Here is a 24,317-nt window from a genome sequence, read left to right on the forward strand (position 1 = left end):
TAAGGAAGGGATACTTATTTATTTGTAACTTTATACCACAGAGTAATATGATCTGGAGCATTCTATTCAATTTGGGACATCAACTGTTAGGAAGGAGGGGATATTGGTTTTTTTTTTTAATACCCCTAATCCTGACTGCTTCTTGAAAAGACTATGGGGGAGGATAAAAGAGACATTCACAGCTGATGAGGGTCTTCTTGGAAGGGTACTGAAGTACTCAGATGTTCCAAATTATGATAACAGTTGAAGGAAATACTGTTGTGTACAGAAAACACATTTTAACCTTCTTCTGAAGAGCAGTGTGTGTCATAAAGAAAAATACTTTGGACTAGTGTGACCAAACCTGGGTGTCAGTGTCTGTGAGTTTCCTGACTTCTGGGTCTGAGTTTTCTTGTCTCTCAAATGAAGGTTTGGGACCAGAAGATGTTTGTAGGTCTCTTTGGATTTGATAAAGCACGACTCTGAAACAGTTGAAGGTGTGTTAGAAAAGAGAGTCTAGGCTCCATATTTTTTCCGTGGGTAGAACTGAGACCAGTTGACACTAGGTGTGAAGAGAAAAGGCCATTTTCCTGCACAATGATAGTCATTTCAGGGGTCACCTGGGTGGCTCAGTGGTTGAGCGTCTGCCTTTGGCTCAGGTCGTGATTCCGGGGTCCTGGGATTGAGTCCAGCATCAGGTTCCCTGTGGGGAGCCTGCTTCTCCCTCTGCCTATGTCTCTGCCTGTCTCTCATGAATAAATAAAATCTTTTTTAAAAAAGAGTCACTTCAGAGGTAGGGAGAATGTGGACAAATCTTGTCACCAGAAGTGCCTCTAGAGCTACTTGCCTCAGTTGTTCTAGGGATGATCTTTAAGACCTTTAGCCTTCAATTGTTTTAAATAAACATTTTATTTTAGAATAGTTTTAGATTTAGAGAAAATTTGTGAAGATAATACAGAGACTTCCCATATACCTTATATCCAGTTTCCCCTAATATTAACCTTTTACATTAGTATGGTTCATTTATTGTAATCAATGAACTGACAAGGATCCTCTATTATGAACTAATAGAGTCCACACTTTATTCTGATTTCCATATTTTTTTACCTGATATCTTTTTCTGTTCCAGGATCCCATCTAGGTTATCCCATGACATTTATGCTCCTCTTGGTTGTGACAATTTCTCAGACTTCTTGCTTGTTTTTGATGACTTAAACAGTTTTGAGGAGTACTGGTCAGGCATTTTGTGGACTGTCCCTCAGTTGGGGTTGCGGGTTTTGGGAGTAAGACCAGAGAGGTGAAGGGCCCTCCTCCTCGTCACATCCTAACAAGATGACTTATCACTAACAACATGACTTATCACTAACGATACTGACCTTGACACCCCACCCCGCATCCCCACTCCCTCCCCCCCATGAGAGTGTTTGTCAGGTTTCTCCAAACTAAAGTTATTATTTTTGATCCTTTTATACTATACTCTTTGGAGGGAAGTCATTAGGTACAGCCCACATTGATGGAATGAGAAGTTATGCTCCACCTCCTTCAGGAGAGTCCTCAGTTTTCAATGAAAAAATAAAAATTATTTTGACTTTTGCTCACCTCCCAGGTTTCATGCAGAGCCCCAGGAGCAATGAGTGAGCCTGTTCTCATTTCTTTGTCAAAGTGAGACAGCTAATCAAGGTGCGGGGATTTACTTAAGCTAACAAATGATTATCTTTCCCTGTAGAAGGGTTACCAGAATGCTGAATTTGCTAATTACTCTTCTCTCCGCTTTTCCCAAGCAGTGATCTTGAGAGATGAGACAAATCTATCTTCAGTGAGGGCTGCAACTGAGGAATCTGGGAGGCTGAGGAAGAGGGAGGGCAGCCATTTACCAAAAATGAAGGAGGGTGGGGTACCCGCAGAACTGAAGTGGCCTGAGGGAAACGATGTGGTGAAGAGGGAATTAATGGGGAATTTGGTCTCTGGGCCTAATTGAAATTGCTCAGTCTGTGCGATCCATCAGCATTTCTTCTGGATTACTGCTTGTACCTCTGCTAATGGGGATTGAAGAGAACCGTTTATCTTGGGGCAGTGGCTGGGAGGAAAGGCCACTTGGATGAGGTCTCTCAGCCTCTGTTCTCAACTGCCTACCATTATCCTCCAGATCAGGCTTTTGCCAGCCTTGTTTTCTCTTCTGCTCATATCCAGCATTGAAGATTGTGCTCAAAACTGCCATTAACTGGCTGCGTGATCTTGGATCCCCCACTTCCTCATCGATAAAGTGATATGTTAGTTTGAATCAAAAAGTGTAAGTATAGGCACCCGTGATGCTTTATTCCTCTTCATACTTTTGGCAGAGATTTGCTAATCGATCTCACCACTCTTTCCTGCTGAGGAGAAGTGTGGCCTCAGAATCCTTCTCAACACAGTGTTCTATGTATTAACTATAAATCAGTTGGGGTGGGGATGCAAGTCAGTGATTTGCTATCCCTGGAGTAGATGCTCTTTTGGGTCCTGAAGATTTTAAGATTTGGATTTGCACAATCCATCCATTATTCAATCAACAAATATTTCTGCGTATGTGTGCATGCCAGGCACTGTGCTAGACTGTACATGGTGGATAAAAGAGATGTGCTCCCTGTCTTTGTGGAGTTTATAAATGGTAAGTCCGTTGATAAAAGTCACATGTTGTATCCCTGTAGCTCTTTGCACAGTTTAGGGAGGTCAAAATAATCTGACGGTGGGAGGGGTAGGAAATAAATTTTATTAAGCACTTTGGGCAAGTTTTAAATAGATTTTCTCACTTAATCCTCATGGCCATCCTTTAAGTCAGGTAGTAGAAGTTGCCCAAGGGCCTAAAGCAGTAAGTAGTAAAGCAGAGATTGGATCTTTGGTCAGTGTGATGCCAATGGCAATGGTTTTTATACCGTGCCTTACTCACGGTACTTTACCTTTCTGTTCTTCAATTAAGAGGTTGTCTTCACACCTGCACCCCGATGTTTATAGCAGCAATGGCCACGATAGCCAAACTGTGGAAGGAGCCTCGGTGTCCAACGAAAGATGAATGGATAAAGAAGATGTGGTTTATGTATACAATGGAATATTACTCAGCCATTAGAAATGACAAATACCCACCATTTGCTTCGACGTGGATGGAACTGGAGGGTATTATGCTGAGTGAAGTAAGTCAGTCGGAGAAGGACGAACATTATATGTTCTCATTCATTTGGGGAATATAAATAATAGTGAAAGGGAATATAAGGGAAGGGAGAAGAAATGTGTGGGAAATATCAGAAAGGGAGACAGAACGTAAAGACTGCTAACTCTGGGAAACGAACTAGGGGTGGTAGAAGGGGAGGAGGGCGGGGGGTGGGAGTGAATGGGTGACGGGCACTGGGGGTTATTCTGTATGTTAGTAAATTGAACACCAATAAAAAATAAATTAAAAAAAAGAAAAAAAAAGAGGTTGTCTTCAGTGAGGAAGGAGGGATTAAAATTCATGCAAGAGAGAAAGTAAAGGCTGGATGCATTTAGGTGCTGCTGGAAGCTCTGGCTGAGGCTGCTGTGTGGGGCTGATGCTGCCAGTTAGCCCAATGGCACAGGGCTCTGGCTAGAACAATGCTATAAATTAGGCCAGCCCTGAGAATATGCCTCCTCCTACCCCCTGGATCATTTATCACAGCACATCAGCCTGATTTCTGCCTGGGCATACCTCGCACTTTCGGTGTAGCCAATCCTCTCCCAGTTTTTAAGCTGCTTAAAAGCTATGGGATTTCTCCCTCTGCTCTTGTGCTGTCTTGAGATGTAGAGCCCTGGAAAGATGTATTTAGGGAAGAAGAGGAAGGAGGCCAATACTAGGCCCAGCCAGGTTGAACTTGCTCTCCTAGATGTGGCTCTGCTTCAAACCTAGACCTTGACTAGGCTTGAGCACCCAGCCCAGCCTTGCTGTGTTCTCATACCTAGTACAAAGCTTCCCACGAAAACTTTGCAATTCAGCTGCTGAACGCCCAGAGCTTCGTTCACAGAGACTAATGATGTTCAGTGTTTGGAGGTCCAGAAAGTTCTCCTTCAATAGTAGGTTCAAGCTGGGTGAAATAAAGGACGTTCTGGAAAAGAGATGGGGCAGAAAATTCCTAAGGCTTCAGTCAGATATTTCCAGAGATTACAAAGACTCCCATTTCTCCTAGAGAAGCTCTCCTTTTCTTCTTTTCCTAAGTAACAATTTAGTGGGCTATATGGATCTCTCCTGCCTTTTGAGTGAACTAAGTATCTCAATTGGTCCCAGTTGTTTTTAGTTTTCCCTGAGAATAAAGTTTGAAGCAAGGGCTTACGTGCCCATAGCTTATTTGGGAGGGAATAGTGGATGCTGGGTGTGCCAGTTGGAACTTCCTTCAGAAATGCAGGGCTGATTCCCTATCTGCTGGGAGTGTCATGTCTGAGAGCCCTCAGCTGTCAGCCCTTTCGGGATGGCCTCCGTTGCAAAGAGGCACCAGTTCAAGGCCACAGCCACTTCTGGAGTGGATTACATCCAATAATTGATGGGAGCCAGGATACAATACTCTAGCCCCTTCATCCCAACACAGAATAACCGACAAGTGTCATCTCAGCTTCAACGCTCTTCCAAGGGTCAGTGGAAGCTCACCTGCTGCTTCTGTCCTCCCTCCCTCCCTCTCCATGGGTGTTGTTGATTCCTAGAGCCCACTAACAAATCTAACCTTTGAGTCTGGGAGAGCAGATGGTAGGATAGCGTTTGGGAGCTGGATCTCTATTGCTTGGAGATCAGTGAAGACTATGTTAATGAAGGTAAGTGGAATGGTGCCACTTTTAATCTGTGGGGTCTTGGGATATACACCAGTGGACAAGGATGGATTAGTTGGTGCAGTGTATCAACATTGGAGAAATATGGGGTAAACAGTAGCCACAAAGGCAGTGGCATTGGGTAGCTGTTGCTAAGGGTTGATTTGTGACCCCTCCACCCAGAAAGACTACTAGGCACCCTCTCCTTTTGTTGTGGTCAGAAATTGCCTCTATGTAGTAAGCTGGTCCCTAGAAGGGCTCATCTGGCTCTTTCCTTGGTCACCATAGCCCTGTGCTGGCTGTTACCTAATCTCTGAAAACTTGTGTTCCTATGTTTTGTCTGATTTTCCAAGTTTAAGATAGGAGGGTAAATCTGGGTCCTGTTATTCTGTTTTGTCCAAGAGTGCAAGTCCTTTATTTTTTTTTTTTTAACTTACCATTTTATCAACACAAAGGATTGTAAGTGAAAAAAGTAGCGTGCTCGGTGGTCAGAGTTCTACAACTTAGCCATTAACTTGACCAAGGCTTGCTAGGATTTTTCAGCCAAAACTGATGATTTTTCTGCCCTGTGGAAGTAGGTCTCTTTCCATAATGAAACTTGATGGAGACTAGTTGATGTCCCAGTAATTGATGTGAGTGTCCCATTGATAGGTGTGAGTACTCTCCACCCACCTCCAACAGGGGGCAGCTATATGGGCTGACATCAGAATTTTGTTTCAAGGATCAGGGCTGTTTGGTCTGGGTAGTGGCTACCAAGGATGTTCAGTGGCACAGGAGCAAGAAAGCACGTAAGACTAGAAAAGCCACAGAGGTGAGTGTGGAGTGTATGAAAGAAAACAAAATTCAATGGCCAGCCAGGAGGCAGGTAGACACAAGAAGGAAGGAGAAAGCCAGAGCAGAGGTGGGAAGCAGGAACCCAGGCCCTGTGGCTGTTGCCTTTTCCAGATCTGAAGCACCAGAGGCATTTTCTTTATGGGAGAGTTAAAGATGGGTCCAGTTAAAGATGCAGAGTCAGGGGGATGCTGGAAGGACAGCCTGCGGGGCTGGGTCTGATTCTTCTACTTTGAGGACTTTCTTCATTGCGTTCCAGGTCTGACCTCTCCCAGAGAGCATCAGATTCTGGTTTAGAAACCTATGAAGCAGGCTAGCCTTTCCCAGGAGGGCTGATACAGGTGTAATTTTAGTGTCTGGTGCTACTTTCCCATAAGTGACTTCCTTAGAGCACAGTCCTGTGGGGGCACTTTACCTCCCTTGTCACAGAGGCTTGGCAAACAATGCATTCTACATCCTCATCTTGAAGAGTCACTAGCAAGTTAAATGTTCTCAGAAACCCTGCAAGGGTTGGGGACACCTCAGTGGTTGAACCTCTGCCTTCAGTTCAGGGTGTGATCCTGGAGTTCTGGGATTGAGTCCCACATGGGGCTCCTTGCATGGAGCCTGCTTCTCCTCCCTCTCCCTGTGTCTCTGTGTCTCTCATGAATAGATAAATAAATAAATTAAAAAAATATATATATCCTGCAAGGAAGAAAGCTATTTAATTTTACCTAGCTGTTTCTCCCTTTGCCCTGCCATGGGCAACAGGAAGCCCCTCTTTGGTAACAGGCTTGCGGGTGGGAGGGTACAAACAGTCCATAACAAGAATTGTAAGAGAATGTGGATCAGTCTTTCTGTCATACTCACTACAAGTCCAGCAATGCTGATTCTTGTGTTTCTGGACTCCGTCCAGCTGTTCTAGCTAGATAGTTTCTTTGCAGGAGCAGCTTAGCTTGTCCTTTGTGCTAGAACACTCCGTCCAATCTCCCCCTCCCCCGCTTCCTCTTCAGTGACTGGCTCATTCTTGACTCTACTGTCACCTCACCTGCTCACAGAGGCTCCCCTGACCACCCAGGCTAAAGTTGGCCTCTGCCAGTGAGTTTATTTCCTTTGTAGTGCTTCTCTTCTAAAATTATCTCAATTTATTTCCTTGTCCTTTGAGAGAAAGAAATTTCCATCAGAGTTGGGATCTATCTTCTCTACCATGGCATGCCCACAGTCTAGACCTGCATTGGGTCTACATAATAACAGTTAATAGCCATCAAGTCTGATTGAGTGTTCCTGTGGGACAGGCACTGCTCTTGGAGCTTTCCCTGTGTTACCTTGTTTTCAAGATTTGTTGAGTCAATTAATGAGTTCTCCCTTCCCCTGCCCTTACAAATCTAACCTATATCTAGTCCTACCTTGACTAGGAAAGTCTTCTGGCCAGCACTAGCCCTTTGTCCCTGTCCATGACACCACTTATTGCTTAGGATTCCCCATGCATGTACAGATCATAACTCATTGATTTCCTTCTTACTAATGGTTGATTTTTTGATACCAATTTTACAGCTTGGTTTGTAATATTTATTTGGTAGCTTTGCTGAGGGGAAAAAAAACCCTTTCTGAACTGTGCTGCAGTGTTGCTGGAAAGCCTCTCACCGGATTGGTAATATCTAAATGTGAGCTTTTTGGTGGCAGGAGCTTTCACTCAACTGCATCACCAGACGTTCACAGAGTATGAAGCATGTGGCAAGCCTGGTCAAAGGCCTGGGAACAGTGTTGAACAAGACAGGCACCCCTCTGGATGCCCTGTGCTTGCCTTGTTGAGGAGTTTTACAGTCCTCTGCACATTTATGGTGTTAACACGTGACTGGACATTCATTTACCTGTTCACTCATTCACCAATATGTGAGTACCAATTAACTGGTGCTTGGTGTATGGATACAACAGTGAGTATCAATAGGCACATAACTCACAGGACAGTGATGGGGGGAGGGGAGAGGTGATCAGAAATCATAAATCCTATGAAGCTGTAGGAAGGGGTTATAGACTGGGGAAAGATGAGGAGGTGTTCAATGAATACCCGGGGACTGCTTCTCCCAACAGTGGGAACAGAAGTGCCCTGAGGTGGGAGGAAGCCTGGCTCTGAGAACCCAGGAGCTCAGGAGAGGGGACATTAGCACGGGCTGGTTTAACACCGGTCAAACAGAACAAAGACTTTTTTTCCAGCATAACTCAATCCTAGGCTTGCAGCAAATGGTTCCCCATCCCAGAGTGAGTGAGACTGGAGACAGAACTGCCCTTTGAGGGCGACCTGCAGCCTGGTCCTGCTGGGTGTCCGCCAGGAGCTAAGGGTTGGTGCAGAGCTGACACCGAGCTGCTCCCCGCTTCTAGAATAAATACCACCGAAATATAGACTGCCTCCTCTGAATCCCTTCCAGCTTGCAGTGGGGCAGCTGTTTGTGCAAGTCAAACATTGATTCAGCTGCTGGTGGGAAGGGGTTCAGGGCGGAGAGGCTGGGGCGGGTGGCAGGAAGGGAGAGGGGGGAACCATCGGTGGGGAGCAGAGTTGGGGGAGGCCCACTCAAGGGTTAATTCCTCTTGCCTGTGTCTCTGCCCCTCTCGGCTGCAGCCTGTATTTATAGATGGGATAATTGCCGAGGCTTTGAAAGCAGCGTGCTGGAAGCAAGGCGCTGGTGCGTGGGGGTGGGGAGGCCTGGGTCCACCTGCTCCAGGGAGCTGCCCCTCCCCCACTCCCCCCACCTCCTCCTTAGGCTCCTAACCAGACTCCGCTGGGGATGGGGCCCGACTAGCAGTGCTCTCACCAGGTAGGAAGGGCCTCACTTGTAGTCCCCCAAACAGCCCCAGGCAGTGGGGCATTCACTTGTCCCTGCTCTTGGGTCAGGCCTTTCCTGACCACCTCAGCTAAGGGGAGCCCTACAAAGGAACTCTCTAGAACCTCCCCGTATTTTACTTTTTTCATAGCACGAAGATTATGTTGTTTATTTTTTACTCGTTTACTGTCTTCTTTGTCTACCCTGTTTGCTAAGTGCCTGGCCCAGAATAGGCCTTCAGTAACTATTTGTTAAATAAATGACTGCTTATTTAACAGAAGAGGAAACTGAGGCTCAGAGCCATGGAGAAATTCTTGGGGTCACAGTGTGAGCAAATGGCAGGGCTGAAATGAATGGCGGGTCTGATGGTCTTCAGAGTTTAATGCCTTACCAGAGGGACCAGCAGTTGCAACACGGAGGGGCCAGGCTGCCAGGAGAGGGTGGGGAGTGGTGTGTGTGTGTGTGTACGTGTGTACACAACTCCCTCAATGTCCTGGCTGAAGGGGCAAGTGCTGTTCAGCTGTGGCTAATTGTTACTGGGTCTTTGGATTTTTTTCAGGACAAGCCAGAAATCTGGGTTTTTATGTGAAATTTCCTGGTTTTTAAACGCTGACAACAAATCTACGTTAAAAACACACCACACAGCATGGGCCAAGCACAACACAGCTGTGGGCTGGAAGGGGCCTGCAGTCTGCAACCTCTGCCCGCCATCACCTGCCCTGTGTTGAGAAGCAACATTGATATCAAGGACACCGCACTCAGGGCACATTAAAGCCCTTCCTTACCTAGTACTTCTCTTAGTAGTCCTGATGTTCCAGCAGGGGGGTAGGGGAGACTGCTGCACCCATTTTACAGATTAGCAAACAAACGTGGAGGGATTTCTGTGCAGCCACAGAGCAGTGGCAGTGAGCTCTCACTCTGGGCTCTTTGCCTTCTAGCTCAGTGTTGTCTGCCCTGCCTGGGGCCACCTCTGTCCGTGTGTTTTATTTCTCCATCTCAGTAGAGGAGAGAAGAAAGGCTATGGGGTGGATGGGGATGTAGACAACCCGTGCTGGGCCACCCAGAGGTTTGGGGGCCCCCTCAAAGGATTAATTACCAGCTCCCTATAGAGTGACCTCAGCTGGCTCTTGTTGAGAAATGCAGTTATCCAAATACTGTCCTGCTGTAATGATACAGCTTTGTAATGCACTTTAATTCTGACTGGGCTGGTGGTCTGACCTGCTAGAGAACAGCAGAGGAGGGAGATTGCTAGAGAGACAATAGAAGTGAGGAAGAACATCCAAGAGTCAGGAAAGGAAGTGTTCATGTGGGAACCAGGCTGAGAAAGGGCAGCAAATGGGGGCCTCAGGCAGCAAAGGGCAGTGTGAGTGAGGAGTTGGAGCACACATGGAGCTGCCCCCCACCCCCAGTCCCCATGTTTCCCATGTGAATGAACATGATGGAAGCTGACAGATTCAGGATTAATCTAAAGGTTGCAGCTCTCTGAGTACCAGGTGGAAATTTGCCTGAAGCATGGCCAGAGCATGATTTGTAAGCAGGGCTTGACCTCGGCTGCCAGCCAGGCCCTGTACCCTCCGCGCTTCTCCGTGGAGGCTGGCAGGACCAGGGCCCCTTGCTGAGACAGGTCAAAAGGGTTTAAAAACAGGCAAGAAACAAGAGAATGGATCAATTTTTCTCAGTGAACTTAATACTCTGTGAAGGAAATGTGTAATTATATGAACTTATGTGGGGAGAAACCTGTACCTGTTTCTCTCTCTTACCACTTATTACCCTTGGGTGGTCTGGAAAATTTCAGTAAATGTGTCCACAGCTCATAGTTTTAAGTAAAGAGGGTGAGGAAGATCACACACTTTTAATCTTTTTTTTTTCTTTTATTTCTTTCTCCCATTTCCATAGTAAAAACCTTTGGCATCATCTTCCAGTATACAAATACAAAATGGTGGTAGTAGCCATAGCCTCCATGATCCCACCAGGCCTGGGAGCCAGAGCTGCTGCTGGGTGTGGTGAGGGCCCCACATCAAAGCCATGTTATGACTATGAGTGAAATGTAGTATAATGTGAGGATGGCAGAGAATTTATGGAACTAGGTCCCAAAGACATGGCTGAGTTGGGGTACTTATTTTGGGACTATCTATTATCTATTTCTACTTCTTGTCCAGTAAGTAATAATTGTCTCTGTAGTTTAAGCCCCTGTTTGTCATATTTCTACTCTTTGCAGCAAAAGTAGCTCTAATTGAGAAGCATAAACCTGGAGGCTATATGCCTGGGTTTTAGGAGGTCCAGGCTCCTTGAACTAACTCCCAGAACCAGTGTTGGGTGATTCAGATCCATGGCTTGACTTGTATCTTACTAGTTTTGTGTGAGGGGAGCTAGTGTGGAGGCCTCATAGTCTTGGCTCTGGATGTCTATTCCTTGGTTTGTATTGCTTTATTTGATTTTCTTGATACTTTTCCCTTTATATAAGACAAAAAATTGCCTTGAAAATGAAACTCCCTGTGTTAATTCAATCAAGAAATACCCTGGCCAAGTGCATTGGAAGAGCCACAGTTATGGAGCTGAATCCCCATAGTCTATGATGGCAAGGGAAAGGGGAAGAGGACCTCTAAATAGCTAACATTAATTATGAACCTATATATGCCAGGCATAAACAAGTTTTTCTGGATTCTCAATTTTATTCCACCAATCTATGTATTTAGTCCTTTTGCCAGTGCCATACTGTCTGGATTACTGTAGCTTCGAAGTGGGGAAATATAAGTCCTGCAACTTTTTTTTCAAAATTATTTTGGCTATTCTGGTTCTTTGGAATTTCCATAGAAACTTTAGGATCAGCCTGTCAATATCTGCTAAAAAAGGTTACTGGGATTTTGATAGGAACTACATTGATTCTGTGGATCCATTTGGCATATATTGCCATCTTAACAATATTAAGTCTAATGATCCATGGCCATGGGATGGCTTTCTTTCTTTCTTTTCTTTTTTCTTTTTGGTCTTCATTAATAGCAACAATGTTTTGTAGTTTTCAGAGTATAAATTTTATATTTCTTTTGTTACACTTATTCCTAAATATTTTATTCATTTTGATGCTATTGTAATGGAATTGCTTTCTTAATTTCATCTTTATATTGTACATTCATTGCAAGTGTATTGAAATACAATTGATTTTTGTGTGTTGATTGTGTATCCTGCAATCTTGCTGAACTCATTTCTTCTGAGTAATTCTTAATGGGATAAGTATTTTTCTCCTTAATTCTACTTGTTTCTGGATTCCAAGCCTTCTGGGCCAACTTTGGCTCCATAAGTGGGATTGTTTTCTGTCCATTTTTAAAAAAAGATTTTATTTATTTATTCATGAGAGACAGAGAGAGAGGCAGAGACACAGGCAGAGGGAGAAGCAGGCTCCACGCAGGGAGCCCGACGCGGAACTGGATCCCAGGACTCCAGGATTATGCCCTGGGCTGAAGGCAGGCACCAACCAATGAGCCACCCAGGGTTCCCTGTCAGTTTTTGATATAGTAAGTAAAGCATTTAAAAAGCAAATGAACATGATGAAAGTAGACATTCCTCCATTCTTGTTGGTTTCACTTTTGCTTTCAGCCTGACACCTAGAGTGAGATGGGGAATCATTTTAGGTGTCTGGGGAAGAAGGAAAAGGAGATCCATTTACTGAGGGAATTAGAAAAGATTTGAGCAGAAAAAGGAGTAGAGGAGAAGGAGTGAGAAAGCAGAATTACCCAGCACTATGAAGCAAGTTCCCTGAGGGAGCATAGGGAAGCAACCAAAGCCCAAGTTGGTTAAAGAAGAGTGAGAGGTGGTGAAGTGAGGGTTGGGTTTAGAAAAAGGCTCATAAGTCTCTCTGTCACTGAGCTTGCTTGCCTGCTCAGGGTAGAGGGTGTCAACAACTGTCCAGGAAGGACTCTGGTGGTGATGTGGCTGGGAGCGAAGAATGATTGCCACCCAGTTCTCAATATCTATGTCAAAGACTATTGCATGTCTGCTATGTGTCTGGCACATTTCATGACTCCTTAAGAAAGACTGCAACATAGATCATGGTACCTCCTTTACAGGCAAGGGAACTTTACAAGTTCAGGAATTTTCTGTTAGTGAAGGACCAAGTCAAAAGCTGAGAGTTGGCTTATTTGATTTCCAAGTCTGCCTTCTTCCTGCTGTGCTGCATGGCTTCCTGAGCCGTGGTTTGGAGAGGCAAGTTCTGCTGGGCCTGTTCAGCTCTTTTTCCTGCAAGAGGTGCCTCACATGCCTCCCCTGAAACTTCTCTCTTAGGGCAGGGTACGTGTGCATGTACATGCATGTGCACTCCCAGGTCTGCTGTGTCACCATTTTGCAAAGTGTCCTGAACTCAAACTTTAGTTCTAATAGCCAGAGTTTTCTGCTTTATTCAGCACTTTCCTCAGTACAGGTGGGAAAGCTGGAGATAGGAAATGTGAAATACACCCTCCCACTTGCCTCTGCATTCTATAACAAGTTCTTAAAGTATTCTTTGTATTTAGGCAGACTGGCCTGATAGATTCAGGTTTGTGAATCTAGAAGCCCATGGCCATCCCACCAAGACTTTGACTTGGCTAATATTATTGGCCACCTGGAAAAGCAACTGAGACATAGGTGAGTCTCAAGTGTTTTGTTGAAACTTAAATGGATGGATTCTAGTCCTTGCCCTGGCACCAGCATTATTGGGGGCTATAACCTGTTAGTGATTTTCAAAAAGGGAGGCAGGTTGGGTCTGGATAGGCAGGGCTCTTTGCTGTAATAGATCCCACTTTCATAAGCTCACCTATCTGTTGAGTGAACAAATATTTAGTAGCTCTGGATCAGTAGTGTGCTTGCGCTGATGTACACCAGCTTTTAAGAACCAATTTCCAAATTTTTGGGAATTTTGGGAGCTGATTATTAAAGTCACTATTAAAAATTAAATTCTGTGATTTACAAATATATTAAAAACAAAGGTAATAAGTACTCAGAACTCATCACTTCTTGTTTTACCACTTTGACTATTACCTATGCTCTTGTAGTTATATCTATTATATCTGTATGGTGGAGATATTATATGAAGGTGTGCTGTTGCCCATCTCTTCAGCTCTGAGTTCAGTCATGCCACATGGATGGCTTGATCTTGGCCATGGCAGAGCTATGTACATCATGGAAATCAGATTTCCCCATTCCTGGAAAGCCAGTTGTTAAGAATGTACCTGCACACCATTGCACTGGGGTCTTACTACTTGGGTTTAATCTTAGCTCCTGCACTTGCTACCTGTATGTGACAGGCAAATTATTTAACATCTGTGCCTCAGTTTATTTGTACAATGCACACAGAAGGTTGCTTTGAGTATTAAATGAGTTAATGCACGTGAAGTGTTAGAACAGTACCTGGTACATGACACCTTTGTAGGTGTTAGCTGTCATCTAGGCTTACTGTTGCTAGGTTATTCCATCCTCTCTGGTGGATAATGGTTTCCAGGAGTCACTCAGATTGGTCATTCTCCTTTATCTTGCCTTCATATTTAACATGGATTTGTCACCTTTTCCTAGCTAGATCATATGGTCCCTGATTGGGAGTGGTTGGCTTTTTCTTTGGGATCTCTAGGATGGACGCTTAGTCTCATTGACCAGTGAAAACCCTCAGAATTCCCCAGGGACCTTTGTTCCCAGTGTAGTGTCCTCCCAGTGGAAGGCTCCAGGGCTTGGCTGGTTGATTTGAGGATGAGAAAGGATTTTGGTTGAGGAGGCAGCTCTGAGCTGGCTAGCCATTACAGACTGGCCCAGCTGCCACCAGGTGGTTGGCCTACAGGCTGAAGCAGAAACAGCATCTTGCTTCAGTGATGAAGCATCTGGCTCCTCCCCCAGCTCCAGACAAGGCCTCTTGGAACTTCCTTAGGCCCTGATTCTTTCTTGTGGACAGCTGCTGTGCTATTTGAAGAAGCCAGGAGACTCTTCTGCCTCCAAATAGCTCTACTGGTGCCTATATTTTACCATAAGGGATTTATTCTTTCGGGATAAACAGTGCTTTCTCCATTAAGCTCTCTTTTAAAATGGTGGTACCTTGGGAGAGTGCCATATTACTAAACCTCTAAAATCTTAGTGTGAATGAACTTGTACATCAACTATACATTGCTCCTTGTTCCACTGTTCTTATCAAAATGGGCATTAATTTTCAAGAAATACTGGAGGCAGCACTGTGTGTTGAGTTCCCAAACCTTGCTGCACTTTCAGAATCACCAGGGGAGGCTTTCACTTAATAAGAAAAAATTTAATTTGATAACTACTGACCCTTCCCTCATTTAAAGTAAATGTCATTTATATAATCTCATTATTTAAATATATGTTTATATATATTAATAAGAAACAAAAAAAATTCCCTTCAACTTATCCATCCTGGGAAGTCTTTACAAAATATAGCCTTCTTAGGTCCTTCCCTAAATGTTCAGAAGTAGAATTTTCTGGAATGGAGGTCAGGAATCCTTATTAAAAAATATCTTCTCCTGATGATTGTAAATGAGCAGACAGGTGTGGGACTATTGGATTGGTGCACTGTTTCTCAGTGACAGGTACCATATTTGATTCATTTCTGTATTCCCAGCTCCTTTCCCAGGCTTGGTGCATAGCAGGCACACAGTAGGTACTTAATAAGTAATATTTAAACTGAAAGAGGCTAGGAGTTAGGGAGACCTGGATTTGAGTCTAGCTCTGTTACTTCCTGTATGCCTTGGGCAGGTGACTACTTTGGGAAGGTAATGTGCACAGTTATAGGGTTCAGGGCCCGTGGGGTCATCCCATCCCATGCCAGGCCTCCCCTTCCTGGGACTGTCAGGGGAACGGAAGTAGTCAATTGGAAAGGCTAGATAAGTTCCAGGGGGTTCTCTATCAATTATGCTGGGGGCGACTGTAAGTGCCCTCAAGCACTAGCCTTACCCTGCCTGCCACAGGTCTTACGACAATGCCTTTGGGCCGTGAACATGAAAAGTCGGAGACATTGGCAGTGCTGGAATCGATCCTTCTCTGCTTGCCTGTGGCTGGATTGATTGGATTCTTGCTTGATATCTGCAATTAAGAGACCAACTAAAGGTAATTTTCAACTCGACCTGCCCCAGCTCCTGAGCATGGTGGGGAGGTGGCGGTAGAGAGATTGCAGGGAAGGCAGAGGGCCTGGGCTTGGGATGGCAGCCCTGGGAGTAGGATTGTGGAGGAACCTGGCCTGCTGGCTTCCTGTCCAGGGGAGGGAGATTTCACCGTCTTCCCCACAGTCTCACTGTGTCTTGCTGACACCTGCTCCTTCCAATCCTTTTCCATCCTAGTTTTAATAATTATGTGAGTGCATCTTCTTAAATATTTTATTGAACTGGGAGACTGGAGTGCTCAGGTGGAGGGAGGGCTCAGGCCTCTGCAAGCATCTTTGCTCTGTGGCCTCTTTCAGAAGAAGGAATTGGGATTGTCTCACCAGGGTCTTGACTTCTGGATGAAGTCTCTGGTGGATCCCTGGGGTCAGTTCTTAGAGTATGAGATGGAAAAAAGTGTAGATCTTTGCTGCTCTGGATTTGGTTACTTTGGGCGCAACTGCTCTAGGAATGAAGACTCCCAGAGTCTCAGTTACTTTATCTGTAAAATGGGTTAACAATACCTACTTTACAAGGGGGAAGGGATTCAGTGAGAAAAGCCAGGAAAGGCATCTAGCACTGTCCTTGGAACATGGTAGCTGTTGTTGCTGTTATAATTTTTCTTATTTTCTCCTCTAGCCTAAGACCATTCCCCCATTTTAATGTATCTGTAGTCCTATCCTGTCTTACAGTCAATGTGTATATTTTAGGTATAGTGTTTTGTTCTCCTCTAAGAACTGTTACTAAAATAAGGATGACTTTATAACTAGAGTTTCTTAGACCTGAGAAAATGTGGAAGAGTTCTGCTTCCTTTCCCTCAGCTGGGACTGCAGTGGTTCACAGATTTGTTTGGCCAATAACCTCTTTTTAAAAAGGGAGATTAGCCAAGTGTTAAAAGTGTATTAGTGGCTAATTGAGAAAATTAAGACAGCATTGAAGAAAGGGGGAGGTTTGCAGAAAAGTAGGTAGCTGTGTAAGGCTTCACATGGATGGGAAAAATATCTAGGAATGTCTCTGATCTGGGAATCTCTAGAACTCAGGTCCCTTGTCCCATTCTGCTTGTGTGCCCACCTCTGTTTATGAATAGTCCATCTTCTCCTATGGGGTTGTCTGCCTTAGGGGCCCTAGTAGATTCTGTATGGTTGAGGGTGTTTGTCCATTTGTGACAGGATGTCTGTGTGCCCTGCCCACAGATCAGTCTACAAAATGCACTCAACAAAAACAAAACAATTTAGAAAACTAATTCCTGAAACATGAGGAAATAGCAAAGTGTAGTATCATTCTGGCCCCTCCATTCATAACTACCGCGTAAGGAATTTGAAGATGTCCTCAATCTCTCTAGTTTCAATGTGTGTGTGTGCATGCATTATGCTGTGCAATTAGGGGACCTGATATCCCTGAGAATATTTCTTACTGAAATAATTCCAGAGAATTAACACCTTGTTGTAGGCACCCAGCAACAAAAAGAAGCTTTTATGCCCACCTTGGTTTCCAGGTGCTGGGCTGTGAACAGAGTCCTTCTTTGGTCTTGTCTTTCATCGCGATGTTCCTGTTGGGGAAAATGGATGGCTGCTTTCCCAGTGTGGGTTAATGGCAGTACTGTTACTGATTCCAGCACCGCCACTTGCTGGGAGCTGACGCTTGTTAAATGCCTACTATCTGGCAGGAACTATGCTAACCATGTGACTGGGAATACCTACTTTGATTCCTACAACATTCCTATTAGAGAGATTCTATTATCAATACCATTTTGCAAATGAGAAAATACAATCCCAGAAGATTTGCTTTGTGATTCCCAAGTCAGCCTGACTCCACACCACTGAGTCCTGAGTTCTCTGCCACAATGACTGTTTTTTTTTAGCAGCCCTGGAGATGTGTGCTGTGCATGAGAGTAAGCATGCTGGGAGGGGTATTTGGGGTCCTGAGCAGTGTGTCCCCCATCTGAGCCCTCCTTCTGTCCTGGGTGGCCCCTGTGATCTGTCTTTGGACTGCTCATAGCACAACACCAGGAAGCTTCATTCATGTCTTGGTCTACTGCAGAGGTCAGCAAACTTACAATGGGCCAGGCGAGAGTTTTGGCTTTGTGGGCCATACAGTCTCTATTGCAAGTACTCAACTCTGCTGTTGGAGCACTAGAGCAGCATGGAGAGTTCATAAGTGCATGGATGTGGCTGTGTTCTAGTAACGCTGTATTTACAAAGCCTGGTAGCAGGCAATATAGACTACTGACCTTTCAGGTCTGTGGCAAAGGCATGACCTTCACTGAGATAACTATGTGGGGGAGTACTTCCTGGAGGGAGCCCTGCTTTTTGGTGACTAAGGAGTATTTCTGAGAGCAAGAATGGTCAGCTGAGTTGGACAGAGCTTGTGCATGTATGTGTGTGCATGTGTTGGAGGGCTGTATGGGTATACACAAATGAATCCTGTTCTTTATTAAAACCATCCCAGTTTAATGATCCTTATTACAAAAATAAAAATTTCAGCATTGTCAGGAAAGCCTTACAGGTAAGGGAAGGATCCTATAATTCAAGGGCTCCCTGAGTTTCTGTTGCATTTGTGGGGAGAGGTTTCCCTTGATCACTGAAACAGTCATTCCAGGGATATGCTCCTCCTCCCTTTAAAGGTTGGGGCCCACTTCAGTCACAACTTTTTTCTTAGTCCTTTTTTTTTTTTTTTAAAGATTTATTTGAGAGAGAGCAAGTGAGCAAGAACACAAACAGAGGAGAGGGCAGAGGAAGAGGGAGAAGCAGGCTCCTGGCTGAGCAGGGAGCCAGATGTGGGGCTCGATCCCAGGATCTTGGGGGTCATGACCTGAGCTGAAGGCAGATGCTTACCCAACTGAGCCACTCAGGTGCCCCTTTCTTAATCCTTTTTAGCACAGCCAAAAAGGATTAGAGATTCAGAGGAAACAAAAGGGACAAAAACATAGCAATATAAGACACACAGACACATCCAGTTTACATACAGAATTCTGACCCGGCCCCAGCCAGCTTGTCTCTGTGGGTCTCAGAGATTCTCTTGTTCTACATACTCTCTTGGTACTTTCTAATTGCTTCAGGCCCTGGATAACTCCTGTCCCTAGGTAATATGTGCCACATGGGGTTTGTCATTATGAATGACCTACAAGGAGGACCTCATTCTCAGCAAAGAGGGCCCATGGCATGCCAATTAGTTTTAAATCAATTAAGGTACATTTAGAAGGAAAGAAAATAAAAATCAGGTGTAGTCCTTCCAGCCAGGGATGACCGCTGCATGTTCTCCTTTTCTGTAACATGCTTGAGGTCTGTCTTGGTCCATAATTACACACCCATGCAACAGTAATGACGGTGCCCTAACAGAAGGGTCATTCCATCACAGCAGAATAAGCACTGAGTGACGTTTGATGAGGGGGCGGGGAGAGGAGAAAGACTACAGAGGCCTGCATAGTACTGGGTGGGTGGTGTGACTGTTGCTTTCTGGGTGTCCTGGCCAGGGGTGCTCAGCTTGGAAGCAGTGTTGTGGAGGGTGTGGGGTGAGTGTGCACAGCTGTCTGAGTTGTCCTTGCCCTCCCTTGCCTTGGAAGAGAGTGGCAACTGTTCAGCAAATGAAATGGGAGAGGGGTGGGAGCTGGTGCCTTCTCCTTATTATCTACAGCTGCCCATCCACCCTGGTCAATGATGCTTATCCATCACTGCTGAGATCCAAGTCCAGCTATGTGCGGGGGAACATCTGTTCCTACAGCTTCAGGGCCTTGCAGTCCTGGGTCCAGAGTGACTACAGAAGCCAAACTTGGGGTCACTAGTAGTGTGTGTGTGTTGGGGGGACAGGAAAGGAGAGGAGAATGGTGCAGAGGCAGGGGTCTGGTGTCACTGGGGGCCTGCCTATTATTCTTTGGGAAGCTGACACAGTCAACCCATTGGACACGGACTCTGGATCCCTGGGAGCAGGTCTGACATGGGGAGATAGGCAGTGACTCTTTGGGAACTCAGCAGGCTGTGGGTAGAGAGTGAAGCATAGAATGTGCTTGTCTCCTGATCCCCCTGCCACTCAGCATCAGCAGTGTTATAGAGGATGAGTGTTACCTGCTACCATATTAAGAAGGCTTCATGGACACTGATGCTTATACTTCAGAGCCCAGGTGTTCCCAGCAGGACCTGCTTCCATTTTTTTATTCTGTCACCAGAACCTTACAGACAGTACAGGGGTTGAGGATCTGTGCTTTGGAGTTAGAGTGAATACAGACTCCTTTGTGTATTGGCTGGGTGACCTTGAGCAAGAGATGAGACCTCTCTGTGCCTGTTTCCTGCCCTGGAAATGAGGATAACCATGTCTATCTTTGGAGGTGTTGCATTTGTGGGGAGAAGGATTAATTTTGTTAATGTACATTAATCACCCAGCTGATCTGTAGCTGCCAGTGGGGTAAATGTTGATTGCTTTCTCTCTCTCAGTTTGATTCACATCCGTAGACTCTAACTGTTCTCTTTGATAGACCCAGGGCATCTGCCTTTCAGGGAAGGATCAAGGTCAGTGCCTTTAAGCTCCCTGTTTGATCCTGTGATGGCCATCTGGTCACTACAACTCACTGTTCACCCCACCAACCTATTTCCCAGGCCTAATATGAGAGTACTAGTGGGTTGTATAGATGGTGTGACTGGTTCCCTGGCTCCTCACTTTACCTCGTTACCTGGGACCTCAGCCCTCTATCCCTGATACATCTGAGAGTTTTCAGGAGCAGGGATCTTGAGTGATGGCATCAGAAATGATTTGTAGCCCCAGGGTTTGCCTGAGCCTACTGGGCTCTTCCCCTTGCCAGTCTCCCCCACTATTTGCCAGTGAATGCTCTCACCCTTCCCATGGTGTCTCTCCATGCTTTGAAGCCAGTGAGCCACTGAAGCTGTCCCTGCATCTATATGAAGCATGGATTGGTGAGAGTAGGATGAAGACTGAGAATTCCTTTGAGTGTACTTTTGGAGTCATGCTCTTACTGGACATAGCATCCTAAAGCACTTCTGCATCTGTCTTGATCTCATAGATTTTCTCTTGAGATGTCCCTCTTCAGGTATATTTCCAGCATCCCCCTAGCCCTCCAGATTTTAGATTTGGTTTCCATGAAGACTGGTAGGGAATAGATCTGAAAGCCCACCTAGATTCATCTTTCCTTCCCAACCCTGGGCTTCCATCGATTGTGAGTTCCTCCAGAAAGATCCTGAGACCCACCCCACACAAAGAAGCACTGGCTGGCCTGCTCCATTGGATTCCCCACCAAGCCAGATGCCCAGGCTCAGGCCCCCTACCCACATAATTGTTCATCATTTGCTTGCAAGCTGCCAGGGGTTATCTAGCCTTCTTTTCTTCAAACTAATAAATCATGTTTCTTATAACCATCCACTTCCTAACCTGCACATGCACTGTGTTATACTCTTCTGATCCTTTCTAGTTCAGCTGATTTTCCTTGGTATAAGGCCAGCAGCTGTGGTCCTAGGGATGGTCTGAGCAGTGCTGAATAGGATGAGCAGTTGCAGCGTTTCCTGCATGCCATGTTCTTTGTATTAGATGATCCTCATTGGGGATGTGCCATGGTTGGGGGCTTCTCTGGAACCATGGGGAGTTCCAGGTGGTCAGCAGAACTCTTGCCTTCTCTCTTCCAGCCAGCCAGTCCTAATGCAGTCTTGCTCTGAGACCTACCCTCACTTCTCTGAAGGCTAGTGATCTGACTGTGGTCAAGGTCTAGTCTGTGGACCACCCCATCAGGGTTACCCTCAGGTCTTAGAGAAATGCAGAGTCCTGAGCTTTTCCTGGACTCACTGCCATTGTATCCATTCAGTGCTTCAGTCTGGAAAACCTTATAAGCAATTCAGGGGTCTGCAGAAATATTTGAGCCCTGAGGAAGAAAAACATTGGCCACAATATATAAGAAGAAAATTATAAAATCAAAATTAATAAATATTTAATGGCTTTTAATCTGTTCATTATGAAGTGGGGTGATGCCCCCAAAGTAGGAGTACAGGGGCCTCCTGCAGTCTTCAGAGGGCTCTGTCCAGACCTGATGAAATCTGAGTCTTCTGGGGGTGGGATCAGAAATCTGCCTATTTGGTTTGCCAGATGATTCCCAGCAATGCTAGCCTTATGGCCTTTCTGAAATTGTCGTAGTGCTGACTGATGGGAAGGTTATTGAGGAACAAAGGCTGTATGTTGTAGGGTGGCAGTTCCCAAATCCACTGATCACAAGAACCACCAAGGAACTTAAAAACACAGCCGCCTGGGTCCCATCCCAGGCCTTTTCAATAAGTTCACCTGGAGTGGGGCCAGGAATCTTCATTTTAAAAAAGTTATCTAGGGGGTGTCTGGGTGGCTCAGTTGGTTAAGTATCTGCCTTTGGCTCAGGTCATGATCCCAGGGTCCTAGAATTAAGTCCTGCATCAGGCTCCCGGCTCAGTAACCTCCTCCACTCCCCCTTCCCCACCCCTTCCCCTCCTGTGCTCTCTCTTTCATATCCTCAAATAACTTTTTTTTAAAAAGATTTTTTATTTATTTAGGGGATTCTAATTATCAGCTGGATCTGGGAACCATGGAATTGAGAAAGATAGCAGACCAGGGCTTCTCAAACTTTGATGTGCACAGTGATCCTTGGGGCTGCTGGTAAACCTTGGGTTTTGTTTCTGCCACTCTTGGTTGGAGCCCCGATTCTGGGTTTCTAGCCAGCTCTGGCTATGCTTCCCTTGCTTGTCCACAAACCATACTTTGAACATCAAGGGCCTGGACCCTGGGCTAGAATCTTGGTTTATCTACTGACCAGATAGAAAGCATGGTACCTTTTAGTAATTTCAGAAAGCCCTAGAAAAGAGATTATGTTCAGCTTTCCTTGGGCCTGGAGTTTTAGTATAGGGTCCATGGGTGGGTGAGGTTTGATTGGTTCGGTTCCCTCTTCTTGGCTCACCTGTGGATTAGAGTGATCTCCCCAGGGTCAGGGTCACTCTGTGGATTGCTCAGGTTACAGCAGGCACCAGTTTGCCAAGCCCTGCTTCTCCTGGCTTTGTAGTACCCTATCTTCAGAGATAGGCCTGCTTGGAAATTCTGTGAACTACCTAGTGTCCTTTAATACATTCCTTTTCTTAAAGTAGAGTGCATTCTAAGAACCCTGATTGATAATTGCATGGAGGGTCCAGAGATGAAAGCCATAGAAAATGTTAGAAGTGGGCATGCCTGTTGGCTCAGCAGTTTAGCGCTGCCTTCAGCCCAGGGTGTGATCCTGGAGACCCGGGATCAGGTCCCACGTCAGGCTCCTGCATGGAGCCTGCTTCTCCCTCTGCCTGTGTCTCTGCCTCTCTCTCTTTCTCATGAATAAATAAATAAAATCTTAAAAAAAATGTTAGAAGTGGCTGCTTTATCTAACCATCTGTGTTGGGTCAGGCAGCTGGTAGTTTCAAGTTCTTTGTCCTCCAAATTCCCCTATAACTTATTTTCTTATACTGTATGTGTTTTTCTCTTGATAATTTGTTTGAAGAGTAGGACTGGGTCTTCCTTCACATTTTCATTGATTCAGTCAGCCACTCAGTATTTGTGGAATGTCATTTATGTGCCAGGTACCAGCCGCCTTAACCTGGGTTTTCCAGAAAGCAGAACCTGAGACAGATGGCTTATGTGGGTGTCCTTTATCTGGGGATGATTGGTGGGAGGGGCAGTAGTTAGGGACAAGAAGAACAAAGCAGAGACAGAGGGGGAGCCCAAAGAAGGATGCACTATTTATTTCATTAAAAATTTTTTATTTTTTATTTTTTTAAAGATTTACTTATTTATTTTAGAGCAAGAGTGCATGGGTGGGAAGAGGCAGAGGGAGAGAGACAATCTCTAGTAGCAGACTCCCCACTGAGCGAGGAGCCCATTGCAGACAGGATCCCAGGACTCTGAGATCATGTACTAGCTATATGTACTAGCTATAACTGGGAGGTTCCGTGACCACCTCCCTGGGTTTGACCATTTGTTAGAGTGGCTCACAGAACTCAGAAGCACTATTTACTTACTGGATTACTGGTTCATAATAAGAGAACACAACTTAGGAACAGCCAGATGGAAGAGATGCAGAGGGCAAGGTGTGGGGGGGAGTGTCAAGCTTCCAAGTTCTTTCCAGGTGTGCCACCCTCCCAGCACTTCAACGTATTCATCAACTCAGGAGCCAAATGCTTTAGAGATTTTTATAAAGGCTTCATCGTGTAGGCGCCATTGATTAAATCATTGTCCATTAGTGATTAACTCAACCTCCAACCACTCTCCCCTTTCTGGAGGTCTGGGGGTAGGGCAATGGGTGGGGCTGAAATTTCCAACCCTGTAATCACATTGGGTTCCCCTGACAACAAGCTCCATCCCCAGGCTATCCAGGAGCATCCAGCCACCAGTCATCTCATTAGCATGCAAATGACATCTATGACTTCTGGAGATTCCAGCAATTTTAGGAGCTGTGGCCCTGGAGGGAACATATGTATTTCTTCTGTCACAGGGGATTTAGGACTTCAACTATTTTTTTGAGGGATGCATCTCAATCCAGAACATTGTGGTTAAAGGTTCTCCCCATGATGCTAACTCTACTATATTCCAGGTTGCACATACATGGGTGCCAAGGCTACTTACTTGGCATGAACAGAGGAGCCTTAGGGTGGGAGGTGAGGAGTTCTAGACACTGGCCTAAGGTGACTAGATTATCAGGCTGCGCCTGTGTGAACCTGTTAGCAGCCACAGTGAGCTGTGGCTGCAGCAGGGGCTGGCATAAAAGATGAGGCCAGAAGCATATAAAGTGGTGCATGTGAGGAAGTCTGGACCTCAAAGGTAATGCTGGTAACGGATTTTCAGCACT

The sequence above is a fragment of the Canis lupus genome, chromosome 9 (assembly GCF_048164855.1).
Source record: "Canis lupus baileyi chromosome 9, mCanLup2.hap1, whole genome shotgun sequence".
Classification (NCBI taxonomy): domain Eukaryota; kingdom Metazoa; phylum Chordata; class Mammalia; order Carnivora; family Canidae; genus Canis; species Canis lupus.